Source organism: Alligator mississippiensis, chromosome 2, assembly GCF_030867095.1.
Source record: "Alligator mississippiensis isolate rAllMis1 chromosome 2, rAllMis1, whole genome shotgun sequence".
Taxonomy (NCBI): Eukaryota; Metazoa; Chordata; order Crocodylia; family Alligatoridae; genus Alligator; species Alligator mississippiensis.
In genome coordinates this window covers 143,872,842-143,887,533 of record NC_081825.1, presented here as the reverse complement: position 1 = coordinate 143,887,533, position 14,692 = coordinate 143,872,842, and positions in this window count along the sequence as shown.

Genomic DNA, 14,692 nt, shown 5'->3' with positions numbered 1-14,692 from the left:
GAAAGTAAGAATGGATGGGCAAAAGTGTTAAGTTCCTTATTCAGTTCAAAATAAAGGCAGTATTTAATAAAGGGAAATATTCCCAGTGATTTCAGTGGGACTTGCAATGAGTCCCAGATCAGTTGAACAACATGTTAATGACTTAGAATCATAGAAAATTAGGGCTGGAAGGGGCCTCAGGAGGTTATCTCGTCCAACCTCCTACTCAAAGCAGGACTATCCCCAACTAGATCATCCTAGCCAAGGCTTTGTTTGGACAGGTCTTAAAAATAATAATCACTTCTCTTGACCTATGGGCAACACACCTACCAGTGCATCCCAGTATGCCATTCGCTTTCTTGGCAACAAGGGCACACTGCTGGCTCATATTCAGCTTAACCCCCAGGTCCTTTTCTGCAGAGCTGCTGCCCATCCAGTCAGCCCCCAGCCTGTACTGGTGCTTGGGATTGTTCTGTCCTAAGTGCAGGACTTGGCAGTTGTCCTTGTTGAACGTCATGAGATTTCTTTTGGCCCATTCCTCCAATTTGTCTAGATCACTCTTAATCCTAGCCCTACCCTCCAGAGTATCTTCTACTGCCCCCAGCTTGGTGTCATCTGCAGACTTGCTGATGGTGCACTCTTTGCCATCTTCCAGGTCGTTGATGAAGACACTGAACAAAACTGGCCCTAGGACCAACCCCTGGGGCACTCCACTGGATATCAGCTGCCAACTAGACATCAAGCAATTAATTACTACTCTCTGAGCCCAACACTCCAGCCAGTTTTCTATCCACCTTGCAATGTATTCATCCAGCCCGTACTTCCTTAGCTTGCCTGGGAGAATGTTGTAGAAGACCATATCAAAAGCTTTGCTGAAATCAAGGTACACTACATCCACCAGTCTCCCTGAATCCATACAGCTAGTCATCTCATCATAGAAAGCAATCAGATTGCTCAGGCATCACTTGCCTCTGGTGAATCCATGCTGACTTTTCCTGATCATCTTCTTCTCCTCCAAGTGCGTAGAAATGGATTCCTTGAGGATCTGCTGCATGATTTTTCCATGGACCAAAGTGAGGCTGACTGGCCTGTAGTTCCCTGGATCCTCCTTTTTCCCTTTCTTAAATATGGACACTATGTTTGCCCTTTTCCAATCATCTGGGACCTCTCCTGATCACCATGGGTTTTCAAAGATGATGACAGTCACATCAGGAAACTCCCTCAGCACCCTCGAGTGCATCTCATTCAGCCCCATGGACTTGTACATGTCCAGCATTCCTAAATAATCCCTAATCTGTTCTTTTGCCACTGTTGGATGCCCACCTCATCCCCAAACTGTGCTGTCTGGTGCAGTAGTCTGGGAGCTGACCTTGCCTGTGAAGTCTGAGGAAAAAGTAATTGAGCACTTCAGCCTTTTCTGTATCCTCTGTCATAAGGTTGCCTCCCCCATTCAGTAAGGGACCCACAATTCCCCTGGTCCTCCTCTTGCTACCAACATACTTATAGAAACCCTTCTTGTTACCCTTCACATACCTTGCTAGCTGCAATACTAATTGTGCTTTGTCCTTCCTGACTTCATCCCTGCATGCTCTAGTATTCTTCTTCTAGTATTCTTCCCTAGTTATTTGTCCAAATTTCCACTTCTTATAAGCTTCTTTTGTAATTAAGTTTACTGAAGAGTTCCGTTCTAAGCCAAGCTGGTCTTCTGCCATACTTCTAAATCTTCCTGTGCATTGGGATGATTTGTTCCTGCACTCCCAGTGAGGCTTCTTTAAAATACACCCAGTTCTCCTGGACTCCTGTCCCCCTCAGACTGGCTTCCCAGGAGATCCTGCCCTTCAGCAGAGCTACACACTTGAGTCCAGTTGCATGCCTCAGTCTTTTCATGCATGCAAGTCTTCTGGGGCATGTCTACATGAGATGCTTTACTGCACAGTAAAACTCACTAATTGCAAATGCAAGTAGCAAATTTACTTTTGATAAGGATTTAGATTTAGAAAAGGCTCTCCTCAAATTTAGATAAAGATCTCCCAGTCCCAGCCCTGTGACTGCAGAGCTGGTTCTGGGAGATAAGGAAGAAGAGCTCCCTGTTGGCAGGAGTTGGAGATCCTGTTTCCCACCCAGCTCTGTTATCACAGAGTGAGGTGTGGAACAGGATGGAGAGCTTCTTCCCCATTCAGCTTTGTGAGCATGGAGCTAGGTGGGGAACAGACACCCCAATCTGTTTCCCACCCAACTCTGCACTCACAGAGCTGAGCAAGGAATAGGTTCCCCAGCCTCCATCCCGCAATCATGGAGCTGGGAACTATCCTGTTTGAGGGACAGGTCCCAGCCCTGTGCCCCAATTAGGTGATCAAGGCACAGGGCTTGGAAAGAGCTGCAGGGGTGGGGTAGATTCCAGCCCCCTGCCCCGATCTGCTGGTGGGGCAGCTAGCAGAGAGATAGCTGCTAGCTGCCCCACTGGTAGATGGGGGCAGGGGGCTGGGACCTGCCCTTTCCCTGCAGCTCTTTCCAAGTTTCCTGGCCATGATCAGGGAGCCAGGGCCAGGAGCTGCCTGCTGCAGGGGCCTGGAGACATTGTACCCACTCTGGCAGCAGACAGCCCCTGGGGGCAAAGGTGTAATGTCCTAGGTGTCTCCTGGCCTGGTGCTCTCCACCAGTCCCTGGGCTAGAACACAGGGGGAGTCTAGAGCTCCCCCAATGGCAGCAGGGGCCCATTGCAGGGCCCCAGGAAACGGGAGCAGTTTGCTGCCATTAGGAACAAATCTGTTCCCACTTCCCTTCCCTTCAACAAGGACAAGTGCAAAGTCCTTCACTTAGGATGGAACAATCCCATGCATCAGGCTGGGGGCTCACTGGGTGGGTTGCAGTTGTGTAGAAAAGGACCTAGGGGTTACAGTGGACAATTAGCTGAATATGAGCCAATAGTGTGCCCTTGTTGCAAAGACGGCTAATGGCATACTGGGCTGCACTGGTAGGAGTGTTGCCAGCAGGTCAAGGGAAGTGACTATAAGTGGTAAGGCGGCTGGGGCACATGACTTATGTGGAGAGGCTGAGACACCTGGGCTTATTTAGTTAGAGAATAAATAGGAGACTGAGAGGGGATTTAATAGCAGCCTTCAACAACTTGAGGGGGTTTCAAAAGAAGATGGAGCTAGACTGTTCTCAGTGGTTGCAGATGACAGAACAAGGAACAATGTAATCAAGTTGCAACAAGGGAAGTTTAGGTTAGATATTAGGAAGAATTTTCTTCCTAGGAAGGTAGTAAAACAGTAGAACAGATTACTCAGAGAGGTGGTGGAATCTCCATCCTTGGAAGTTTTTAAGACCTGGCTAGACAAGCCTTGGCTGGGATGGGATGGTCCTGCCTTGACCAGGGGGTTGGACTGTGTGACCTCCTGAGGTCCCTTCCAACCCTAATTTTCTATGCTTTTATGTGTAGATGCCTGCCTGGGAACATTTACTCATGAGTAGTTTACTCACAAATAAACTGATCCTGGATCAAATGCATGTGTAGACGCACTCCTGGAGAGCTATTCTAGGAATGCTTTTAAAGATGAGGCCCTACCTGATGTGTCAAAAGGGAAGGTTTTAGAGCAAATTAATAATTTAAATAGCAGGAAGATATCAAGGCTGGATGGTATTTAACCATGAGCACTAAAGAAATTTAAGAATGAAGTAGCTGAGCTGCTGACAAACAATATATAATCTAGCATTAAAATTAGCTACTATTCAAGAGAACTGGAGGGTAGCCAATAATATACCTATCTTTAAACATTGCCAGGGATGTTCCTGAGAATTAAAGGCCAGTGACCTCTTCTACACGAGACACTGACTGAGCAGTTGTTACTGAGCAGTCATTTACTATTTGCATAGCCAATTACTAAATTATTGCACAGTAACCAGTGTTACTGCAAAGTAGCAATCCAGCACAGTTGCCTAGTGATGCTTTCTCCACAATACTTGTTACTACTGCACAGTAGCTCATTACTACTGCATAGTAGCATTGCATCACGGTTTGTGCCTGGCAACACAACTTTGCAATAGTAACGAGCTACTGCGCAGTAGTAATGAGCTACTGTGCTGTAAGCACCTTATGTAGGCTTGGCCAGTGAGTCTTACTTCAATACAAAGTACATTGACAGAAAATAATGATTAAAATAGATTTATAAAACACTCTGATAGGGCCAACCAGTAAAGCTTCCATTATTTTCCTTCCATTATTTCCCTTCGGAATGGAAATTGTGCTTCTTTGACCTACTAGAATTATTGGAGAAATATTTTGTTAAATTACTGGACAAGGAAGAGTAAATAAAGACATAAGCTAAGATTTCATGAGTGGCTGCTTTGAAGTTAGTGTTATAGGGGTGAGTTTTTTTCAATGATTCACTGAGACTTGAACTCCTAAATGACTTGCTTGTGAAAATGTCAGTCTTAAGGCCAGATTCAGGCAGATAAATAAGGGACCTAATATTGAAAGGTGCTGACCACTCTCTAACTTCCAGTAAAAGGTGAAGCTGGTAGGAATTGGTACATTGACCTACAGATTTGAAAGCTACTGTTTTCCTTTGAGACAATGGCAAATGGAAATGACTAAAGATACCAGCACCTTAGCAATTTAATAATATGTGGATGCCAGATATCACAATTAATTTCAGTTCCACAAGGCCAGACAAAATACTTTTTTTTTTTTTTTTTTTTTTACAGAAATTCAGGATGGAAAAGGGGGGAGGTAATTCATCATTTGCTACTACTGGATTGTTCCCAACTATATGTTCTACCTAGTTTTGTTTTAACCAATTTTAAATTCAAGTGATAGAGCTTCCATTTCAAGAATTAATCAGAAATAAAAGTTAGGAGTACACAAGCACCAAGACAATAGATTAAAACACATGAGTGAGAAGCAGGATATAAAAGGGAGATATTTTCCTTTTTCCTTTCAGTGCTATGCTAATCATATCACCAGTTTAAAGATAACCCATAATAAAGATGCTGGTTTCTCTGACAATGTCCCAGTGGCGTAAATATTACTTTCTCTAAAAGTAGAACAATACACCTGTGCAATTACCAGCCTGAGAAAAGTCAAATAATTTATTCTCCCAAAGGAATGGGGAAGGTGAGATTTTCATAAGTGGCTGAGTGATTGCATGGCCTTTCACTTTTGAAAACTCTTCCTGGGATATATAACTGCTGTTTCAAGTAATTATAATGAGTATATCCTAAATTGATATAAATACGCTGATTTTCAGCTGCTGAGGTTCCGGATAATCAACACGCAAGCAAAATGCAAATGATATTGGGGCAAATTTTGAGATGCTCCACCTTGCTATTTCTGAGTACTGTGCAACTGTTGGCTAAAATAGGGACACTGGAAATAAAACTCTCAGAAGCATCACTGAAGAAGTGTCCTTAGTGTACAGATAACAAGGAATAAAGAATCATAGCCAGAGTAAATGTCACATCAGCAGCTGTTCCCTATAGAGGCCTGAACCTGAAAGGTCCTGAGTACTTCCTGGGAAGTGCAGACGAAAACAGGTGGTAAGGATGAACAGCACTTCTCAAGAACTGATGAACACTTTCCATGTCCCATGGACTTGACAGAAAGAATTTTGAAATCTCTGGAAAGAGACCCACTGACTTCAACAGCTACTGCCATACTTGCACCCTCTGTGTAAATGACTGATTCTGATCCTAAAAAAATAAATTATATAGATTGGCTTTTGCCTTCAGATGGGAGCAGGTTAGACCAGCTACACTGACTGAAAGGAGCAGGACTCTCCTGCTGTTCGGCACTCTGTTGTTCTGACTTTATTTCATCCTTTTGTTACTGAAGCCAGTGCTAACACTTATGATCTCTGAATATACCAAAGAGGGGTGGGGGTGGGGGGGTGAGGAAAGAGTTCCAAGCTTCACACTGGGAACCACTGTCATCCTTCAGGCCTTACAAGGTTGGGCTTCTTTCTACTTCATTTACCCTGGCATAGATCCCTCACTTCCCCCAGGTTAGGCACTACACAGACAGTTGATTTGTGGCTGAAGGTCCTACGGCTTTCTTACACTTCTTCATTCTGTGATACCTTAGTTTTTACCTTCTGGTATGCAATCCGACCCCTACTCCACTGAAACAGGAGCAGTGTTCACTTTACTTGCCTGTGGCTGGGAGAGTGGATAGGCAACTTGATTCAAGCTTGCAACACCACTCTGTATTAAGCTGTAAGAGGATGTGACAGTTTGATATGAACTGCTATCTCTCTGGAGGCTGAGAATGTCACCTCTGGACAGCTCAAGTTAGGACTCCCAACCATCAGGACACAGTACTGTTGACTATTCTGTTTCATATATACATCTAACACTTCCATTATAGAAAGAACTGCTTAAGACCAGGACTCCAGTCTTCAATTTCCCCAGTAAGTACCCCTCCTGTAAATTGTAAAGGCTCACAGGGCCTGAGTTTTCCTTCAATATTAGGCAAGCACAGGCACTGGGTTGCTATGCATGCAAAAGGACAGTTTTCCATATGAAAGGTTTTCTGTTTGGGAATTGAAAATCTTTGGATTTGACCTACTGCCTTTTTTATTTTAAATAACCTTTGCTTTTTCACTTTAGAGGGTTCAGTGCAATTCTAACAGAGGCAAGACTCCCCCATATTTTCTTTCAACATACCCCAGGCAGTGTTGAGCTTGCATTGGGACTGGAAGATTAGGGACTGAGGTAAGAAAGGTGCACCAAAAAATCTTAGCACTAGAAAAGAGGATGTAATGCGGATGAGGAGAACAAAGAACCTGATCAAAATATAACCTTTTTACAATTATTTTAAATTTAATTTACTCACTTCTAACAAAGGAGAACTCTTAAATCCATAGTATCACTTTGTCCTTGAAGGGGAACAGGACTAGTGAGAAAATCAGGACAGAGAAACAGGAAACTTATCTCTGGGGTTTACAGTTAATGTTACTTGCCTGCTTTGTGCATCTCTGGGGACAGGACTTAACCAAAATCTAGTGAACTAATAGACTCTCTTGCTGTTCTAAATAATTGCATTTTAGTCACTGGACATCCATCCCCAAGAAATCTTGTTCACCTGTGATGCCCAAATATATTGATACAAACATGTACAGATGAGACCTACTACCCAAGCTGCAAAGGTCCTCAAATTCTTGTAGCCCAGTAAATGGGGCAAGTGCAGTTAACAGCACTAGAGAAATGTTTCCTATTTGATTTTATTAACTGATTGACGTGAATTAATGCATTAGGATATTTGATTGTGTCATAAAATGTGTATATGAACATCATGATTCAATTTAATGTACCTATTACTGCTTGATGTGCCATTATATTAGACTAAATTAAAAGAATTTTATGGAAAAAAAATTACAATTAAAGACTCAAAATTGATTACATTCATAACTTAGGAGAAGATATTCACTTTTTTATTAATATTTTGAATAATGACAAAAAAAGTACAAGAAAACAGGGACTATTTGCAAGTAGACAAAATAAAGTATAGCAGAGATAAACAGAAACAATGCAAACAAAATGAGGAGTCTTTAAAGTGTCATTTATCCTGAGGTTGGGAGACTTCTGGGAACAAACAAGCAAAACACCTATAGAGATTGCTGTTAAAAGGTTAGTATTTGGCAAGAGTCAAAATATAACACAGTAAAGTTGTATGTGAGGCATTACAATTCCCCCCCTTCTGGGTAACTTTTGACAAATGTTATTTTTTTGATGCTGTCATTTGCAGAATTTTCTGGTCTTGGCTTATAGACAAGATTTTCAAAATGGTTATTAAAAGGTAGGTGCTTAGCTTTATATATAGGCTTCTTTTTTCAGAAATGCTAAACACCCCCTAGCTCCTTCAGAAATCTATAGAAATTCCCTGGCTCTCACAAACTTTGAATTATTGTTTTAACTATAGAGCAATTTATTTAATAAAAATTGACACCAAAATCCTAGCCCTGTTGCCATTTTTCAGCATGGCGATGCTGATAGACGTGACATGAGAGGCTGCTGGAGCGCGTTTATCACACTGATTGGAACGGGTCCTCTCTAAGATAATTTTCAAAAATCAAGTAGGACTGATCAAAAAAAGCATGGTTCAGGTAATACACATCTGGTTATTGATTTAGTAGCAGCAGTATAACATTCCCTATGGCTCTTCTAGCACTTGATACAGAGAACGCCTTTGATTCTGTTTCTTGGAAGTACCTTTCTCCTGTTTTAAAAAAAATGTGATTTGGTAAAGAATTCATACAGTGTATACAGTCACTATATATAAATCCCACTTCAAGAGTGGGCATAATAATCTGGCCAATAATATGTTATCTGATCCATTTCCTTTGCAGAGAGGAACCTGACAAGATTATCTGACCTTCTATTTCATTTAGCACATTGGAACCATTGGATACATCTGTAAGGAACGGGGGTGATATAAAAGGGCTGGAAATCTAGCATGTCAAAGCATACTTGATTAATTGAATCTGATGGAGCACAGAAATAAACGCACTCCAGCAGCCTCTCATGTCACGTCTATCAGCATCGCCATGCTGAAAAATGGCAGCAGGGCACTTTGACCTAAAGCTTGTTCAATGAGCTTCAGTTCAAAGTGCCCCACTGCCATTTTTCAGTGCAGGGGATGCTGATACGTGTGATATTCAGGTGCTTTTAATTAGTGTGGCTCACTAATTAAAGCCCCCTGCTGCCCATGACTCACAGAGCACGTGTGAAAATATCCAAAGGTGGTAAGGTAAGAGACAACTGGGTGCACCTACAAGTGCATTAATGCACTTTAGTTAATGCTCATTAAATCTAGTACCTCTGTTGTGAGGTAATAGGAAAGTGCACATTAGCCTGACTTAATGCACATTAACTAAAGAGCAGTGTTTTTAAGTGGCATTTAATGCGTTATTAAAATATCCAAAAATATGAATGTTGTTGTCTGCCAAAACTTAAAGAAGCTTCTCAATATTATATTACAGGATCTAAACAAATGGAACAATTTGGCAATATCCTTGAAGGGGTGTGTTAATACTTTAAAAATGAATGCCTTACCTTGCCTAATTTACCTATTACATAACCTACCTATTGTAATTCCCCAATCCTATTTTGTTAAAATCAACCACATGTTCAACAGGTTTCCATAGGGAGAAGATAAACGGACTCAACTTTCATAAAAAAGATGCAACTAACTATTGCATCTTCCAAATGTTCAACATATCCCAATGCTTTCTTAGTAAGTCAGGCTATGTACTGGATAAATGATAATACTGATAACTCTCCTGTATGGGTAGAAATGAATGGGCACTTATGTTTCCCTTCCCATTATCAATCATCATAAGCTCTACTTATCACTATATTTCTGACTCTCTAATTCCTACAATTTCTGCAGCCTAACGAACTTGGAAAAAATTGGAAATTTACTGAAGTTTCATCCTTCATTACACTGGAAGGGCCTTATATTGGGTCAATCTCTTTTTAAAGTATGGGTCCCACAAATTGGTGTAGAGAAAGTGGATGGATGAGGGTATTGTGCATGTAGTAATGTAATCTCATACATCCACTCTGAGTCTTTTTCTGAGTTATGTGATGAATTTGACCTTCTGAAAACAGTTCAATAGCAATATGTGCAGTTGCATCAAGTATTAGAAAATCAGTTTGGACCTGAGGCTTTAGGAACAGCAAATATTCCAGATAGATTATTTTTTGCCTAAGAATCTGTTCCTCTTCCCCACCCTATGCCATCACTCTATGAATATATAAGGTCACATAAGAGACCTGATATAGACCATTTAAAACTGAAATGCAGTGGGTACCCAAATGACAGAATCTCAGCGGAAATCAGCAATTCACAATATTTGAACAGCAACAATTGATCTTAGACTGAGTCTTATACAACAAAAGATCATTTTTCATCTGCATTGTACTGCCTCTAAACTTAAACAATTAAATATACAGCCAGCAGATACATGTTAGAGATATGCTACATTGCAGGCAACACTTGGTCATATATTTTAGTCATGCCCTATTATCAATTTTTTTTAGAAATAATTTTAAAAATTGAGTTAACATGGTTTTGAATACAGTGCTGATATCTTTGGCAAATATTTGTGCTCTTGAGTATATCTCTTAAGAAATTCAAACTGAACCTTTCCCAAATTACACTCATATAGTGGGCCTTATTAATAACACACAGAACTGTTTTGCTTCACTGGAAATTTATAACATCTCCAAAGGTAGAAAACCAGTAAAATTAGATGACATAGATGGCATCTATGGAGAGACAGCCATGTAGCAACATTACTGAACAGTAACACCAGTTACTGTGCAGTCATTTAGTACTTGCTTATGCAAACAGAATAAGTGACAAATCTGGTTGCTCCTCACTGGTTCTAACATAGATGTCAATAGAGAGTGAGTGTCACTGTGCAAAATGCCAAAGATCTCAAAAGACAATCAGGACTCGTAGTAGAGATGATATCTTATTAGACCAACAAGATTTTTGCAAAAAAAAAATTCTTTAATTTCAAGCTTTTGGGCACAATCACCCTTCTCCAGGCATTGGAGAAAAGATTGTAAAAGTTCTCCTGGGTAGAAATGAAAGTTCATATTTCATAGGATTTCACAGAGGAGTCAATAGAGGGAAAACTTCTCTGGGCAGGCAGTTCATAGCTGATATGGAGATGCCAAATACAACTTTAAAGATGTCAAAACAACTTTAAAGAGATCTTTTTTATCTGGGCTTAGCTGAATGTGGGTAAATTATTGTTTTTATTATTCTAAGTGTGTTTGTTCTTGAGCTTTTTCTCTAGGCTAAGAAGCAGGATCATATGTAAGTTGTTCCTCTTCAAGGAGAGCAACAGAAACAAGGCAGAAGAAAGAGGAGTCAAAGCACCTGAGTACCTGCTTCTCAGCTGTGTCTTGTTGGCAAGCAAGGTAACCTTAGTGCCTCATAGTAGTGCAGACTAGAAGTATGCTACAGCAGGGGGTTTCAACCTTTTAACAAGTGTACCCCTTCTGCCTCAAAGTTTCAGCTCATGTACCCCTTTATATTTTTTTCTTATTTTTAAGTGGACAGGTTGGCAGGGGGCAGATGGAGAACCACATGGTGAGGGAGGTTGTAGGGCAGGGGCAGGGGCAGGCACTGCACAGCTGGGACAGAGTGCAGGACGGAGTCATGAGAATTGGTTCATCCTGGGGGCATGGGGAGCAGGGCCAGCTCCTGTCACTGCGCGCACCCTGGCAGAGGTCTGGGGGGCATGAGACATCTGCTGTTGCAGGCTGGACTCTGCACTCTGCTACCACTGCCCCAAGAGCCACGCAACACCATGTGCCTGCTGCCACTGGGTGGGCAGGGGACAGACACTCACACAGGCAGATGTGTGCACTCACACACACGCACATGCAGACACACACAGAACCCCCCCGAATCCCCCCTCCTCAGCAGATAAGTGTATGTAGGGGGAAGGGGTGGGGTGGGGCGGGGGGGAGAGAAGGGGCTGTGGGGGCCAGAATGGCAGGGGGCAGGGAGACTGTATCTCTGTGCCTGCTGCCAGGAGCAGGGCCAGGGGGAGGCGAGGGCAGCAGTGCCCCTCTGCAGGCTGCCAATGCTCTTGCCCCCTGACCCCTGCTCCTGGGAGAGTGAGCTGAGGTGGGGACCAGGGAGATGCCATGGTATGCCACGTGGAGCTGACAGCACCCGGTGCGCCCCTGCCCCAGGTAAGAAACAAAGTATGGGAACATGCCAGGGGAGATGCTACCACCCCACTCCGGGGTGTGCTCTGTCCCCGTCCACCTACACATACCCCCTACAGCCTAAGTACCCCTAGGGGTACATATATCCCTGGTTGACAACCCCTGTACTACAGAAATGACCTCAGTGCACAGTATATTCAACATGTTGTGAGTGGCAACAGGCAGTTTAAAACACATTTAAAATATGTTGATAATGTTTCCAAACAAAAATCATAGGCATGAGACTGAGGTGCACCGGGGCCATCTGCATCCAAGTTTGTCTCCACATATGTGACAATCCTAATATTTACCATGAGGCATGGAAAGCAGAGAAATGGTGTGTGAGGAGTATCAGAATTCTCTGTTCTGTTCTGAGATTGTATCTCAGTGACACCGCTGAGTCACAAACAACATTGGGCCTTGCACCCATTTCCCGCATTTCTGCTAATAGCTCTTCCCCACTTAACCTTAGTGCTTCAGTGGATGTTATTGGCTTTAAATCACATACCATTTCTTTGATTGGTGAACAAAAGAGTAGCCTAACGATAGTGTACAATGCTAGATGTGTGGCAGCTTCCCCTAAAAGCTTTTTCTTTTTTGCTTTTAAAAGTAAATTGAGTTTTTAAAAATCCTTTCATCTGAAAGGAACCTACAGTGCTTTATCATTTATTTATCTGCTCTTCATACGGTTATCTCAGATTGATGTTGTTATGGTTCTTTCCAATGCCACATTTCTCAGGAATTGGGGGGGTGGGGGGGGGAAAACATGGGAAGTGGTGGTGGCTGCATCATATGAGGCTTGCATGTAATCCATGAGAGCCACACATGATGGAGCCAGCGGCCCAGCCCCTTCTCTCCCACCCAACTCCACCCACCATGACCCCACACCCTCCAATAGCCCTCACCCCAACCACATGCCCCACATCTCTCCACACCCACCCACCATACCCATACCCCCAACACCTCATCACATACACACACACTCTCCAGCCATCCCTGCCACATACACCCCCTTACTGCCCACACACATTATACAGGAGTAGGACTGTATGTTGAGCTATTATGCAATCACTATCACTACTAGATACACTTAGCAAACACACATAAGTCAGTAAAAATATTGTTAAATAAAATGAAAATAAGTTACAGTAGATGGGGGGGTTGTATATGATTTGGGGTTTGTTTTTTTGCAGTTTCAAGATTTCAGCACCCTCCCTCCCCAAAAGAGTACTACTGGGGCAAGGGGAAGGACTTCCAGGGGCAAAGGTCAGGGGTTAGGGAGCAGGATTTCTGGTTCCAATATGGTGACAAGGGGTGGGGCAACTGTCAAGGGCTGGGGCTACCTATGTGGCCCTCAACAGCTCACCAAACCTCATGCCTGCCCTTGTTTTACACTAATACAAACTTAACTGATTTCACCTGAGTTTTTCCAGATTTATACTAAGATAAATAAACACCTGGCAGTAAAGAAATAGTGTTTATTTCAGACAAACTATATAGCAAGTACATCCTTGGGTTAATCTACACATGCAATTTCTACTGGAGTTTAGTTCTCCTAGACACAGCATTTATATGCACCCAGGACCTTAGCACACTGAGCGGGGGAAGAGCAGGCGTTGGCTGGCAATGGGCCTGGGGGCTCAGCCTCAGGCTCTGGGTGGTGGCTGCGGGCAGCAGAGGGGCTAACTTGGGCACCAGTGGGGAGCACTTTCATGCCCCAGCCTATCCCAGTCACCATCTACACATATGCTGCAATGGTGTAAATTACTCTGCTGTATAAATTACTCCGCTCCGCTTGTTCCAGACAATACTATCTATGGCAGAGTTAATTAATTTATTGCACCCTAATATGGGTGCACATATAGATGGTGAGGATTTACTGCAGAGCTAATTAGTCAGCTCTGCTCTAAAGCACACTTGTAGATGCACCCCCCTATTTAACTGAACAGTAGTCATCTAATTCTGAATTCAATTTCACCAGAGTTAGGTCTTTCATTATCCATAATCCATTAAATGGTTTTAATCTGTTCAGATATTTGGTGAATAACATTTTTTGTTATAATTTCATATATTTCCATAAAGATGCATATATTTTATTTTTTATTCTTTATATGCTCTTTTTCATATTTGAATGATTTAGTATTACTGTTGCAGTAGTAATCAGGGCACCATTGCCTAGGTACAAGAAACACATAGCAAGAAAAGGGCTCCTGCTCCTAAAAACTTACATATCTAAGGTGAGAAACAACAAATAAATACAATTTCAAGACTTTATAGACATATAAGAGAAGATAAGACATTTATGAGCAGTATAATAATCATTGCACAGCCGTTGTCAAGTTTTTGCACACATGACAGTCAAGGAGGATTTTAAGAAGGACACGGTAGTTTTGCAGAGTGTTGTACTTTCCATGTGCGCAGACTATCTATACCTCCATTTTGAAGGTTTGCTCATCTATTCAGGAATTAGACACAGGTGACCAATCAAATATGACATTAGCAAATTGTCAAAGTGTACTATTTGCCAACATCCAAAAGAATAAAAATAAGACTTGTTCACATAAACAATGAAGCTAATGAGCATTTTTACACATGCTCTGGGGGTGCGGGCAGGGGGGGGGGGAGGGGGAGGCACTTCAATTTGAGCAGCTCCAAGGACCACTCTAATTAAAGTGCCCATAGCATCTTGTGTATCAACTTCACCATGCTTCAAAATGGCAGCACGGGTGCTTTAACTAAAGTTGAACGAACTTTAGCTAAAGTGCCCCTGCCACCATTTTGAACTGTGTGGATGCTAATACACAAGACATGGAGGCTGTGTATCTGTTCTAAGTTTTAAAGATAATTTCTGAGATCTCCCAAAATCCATGAACTCAGTACCTTTGAAAATCAGACCTGAAGTTTAGAAAATCTGTAAAAATCATTTAAAAAGTATATTTATAAAATAACAATATGAATAATCAAAATAAAAACCTTGATAGGA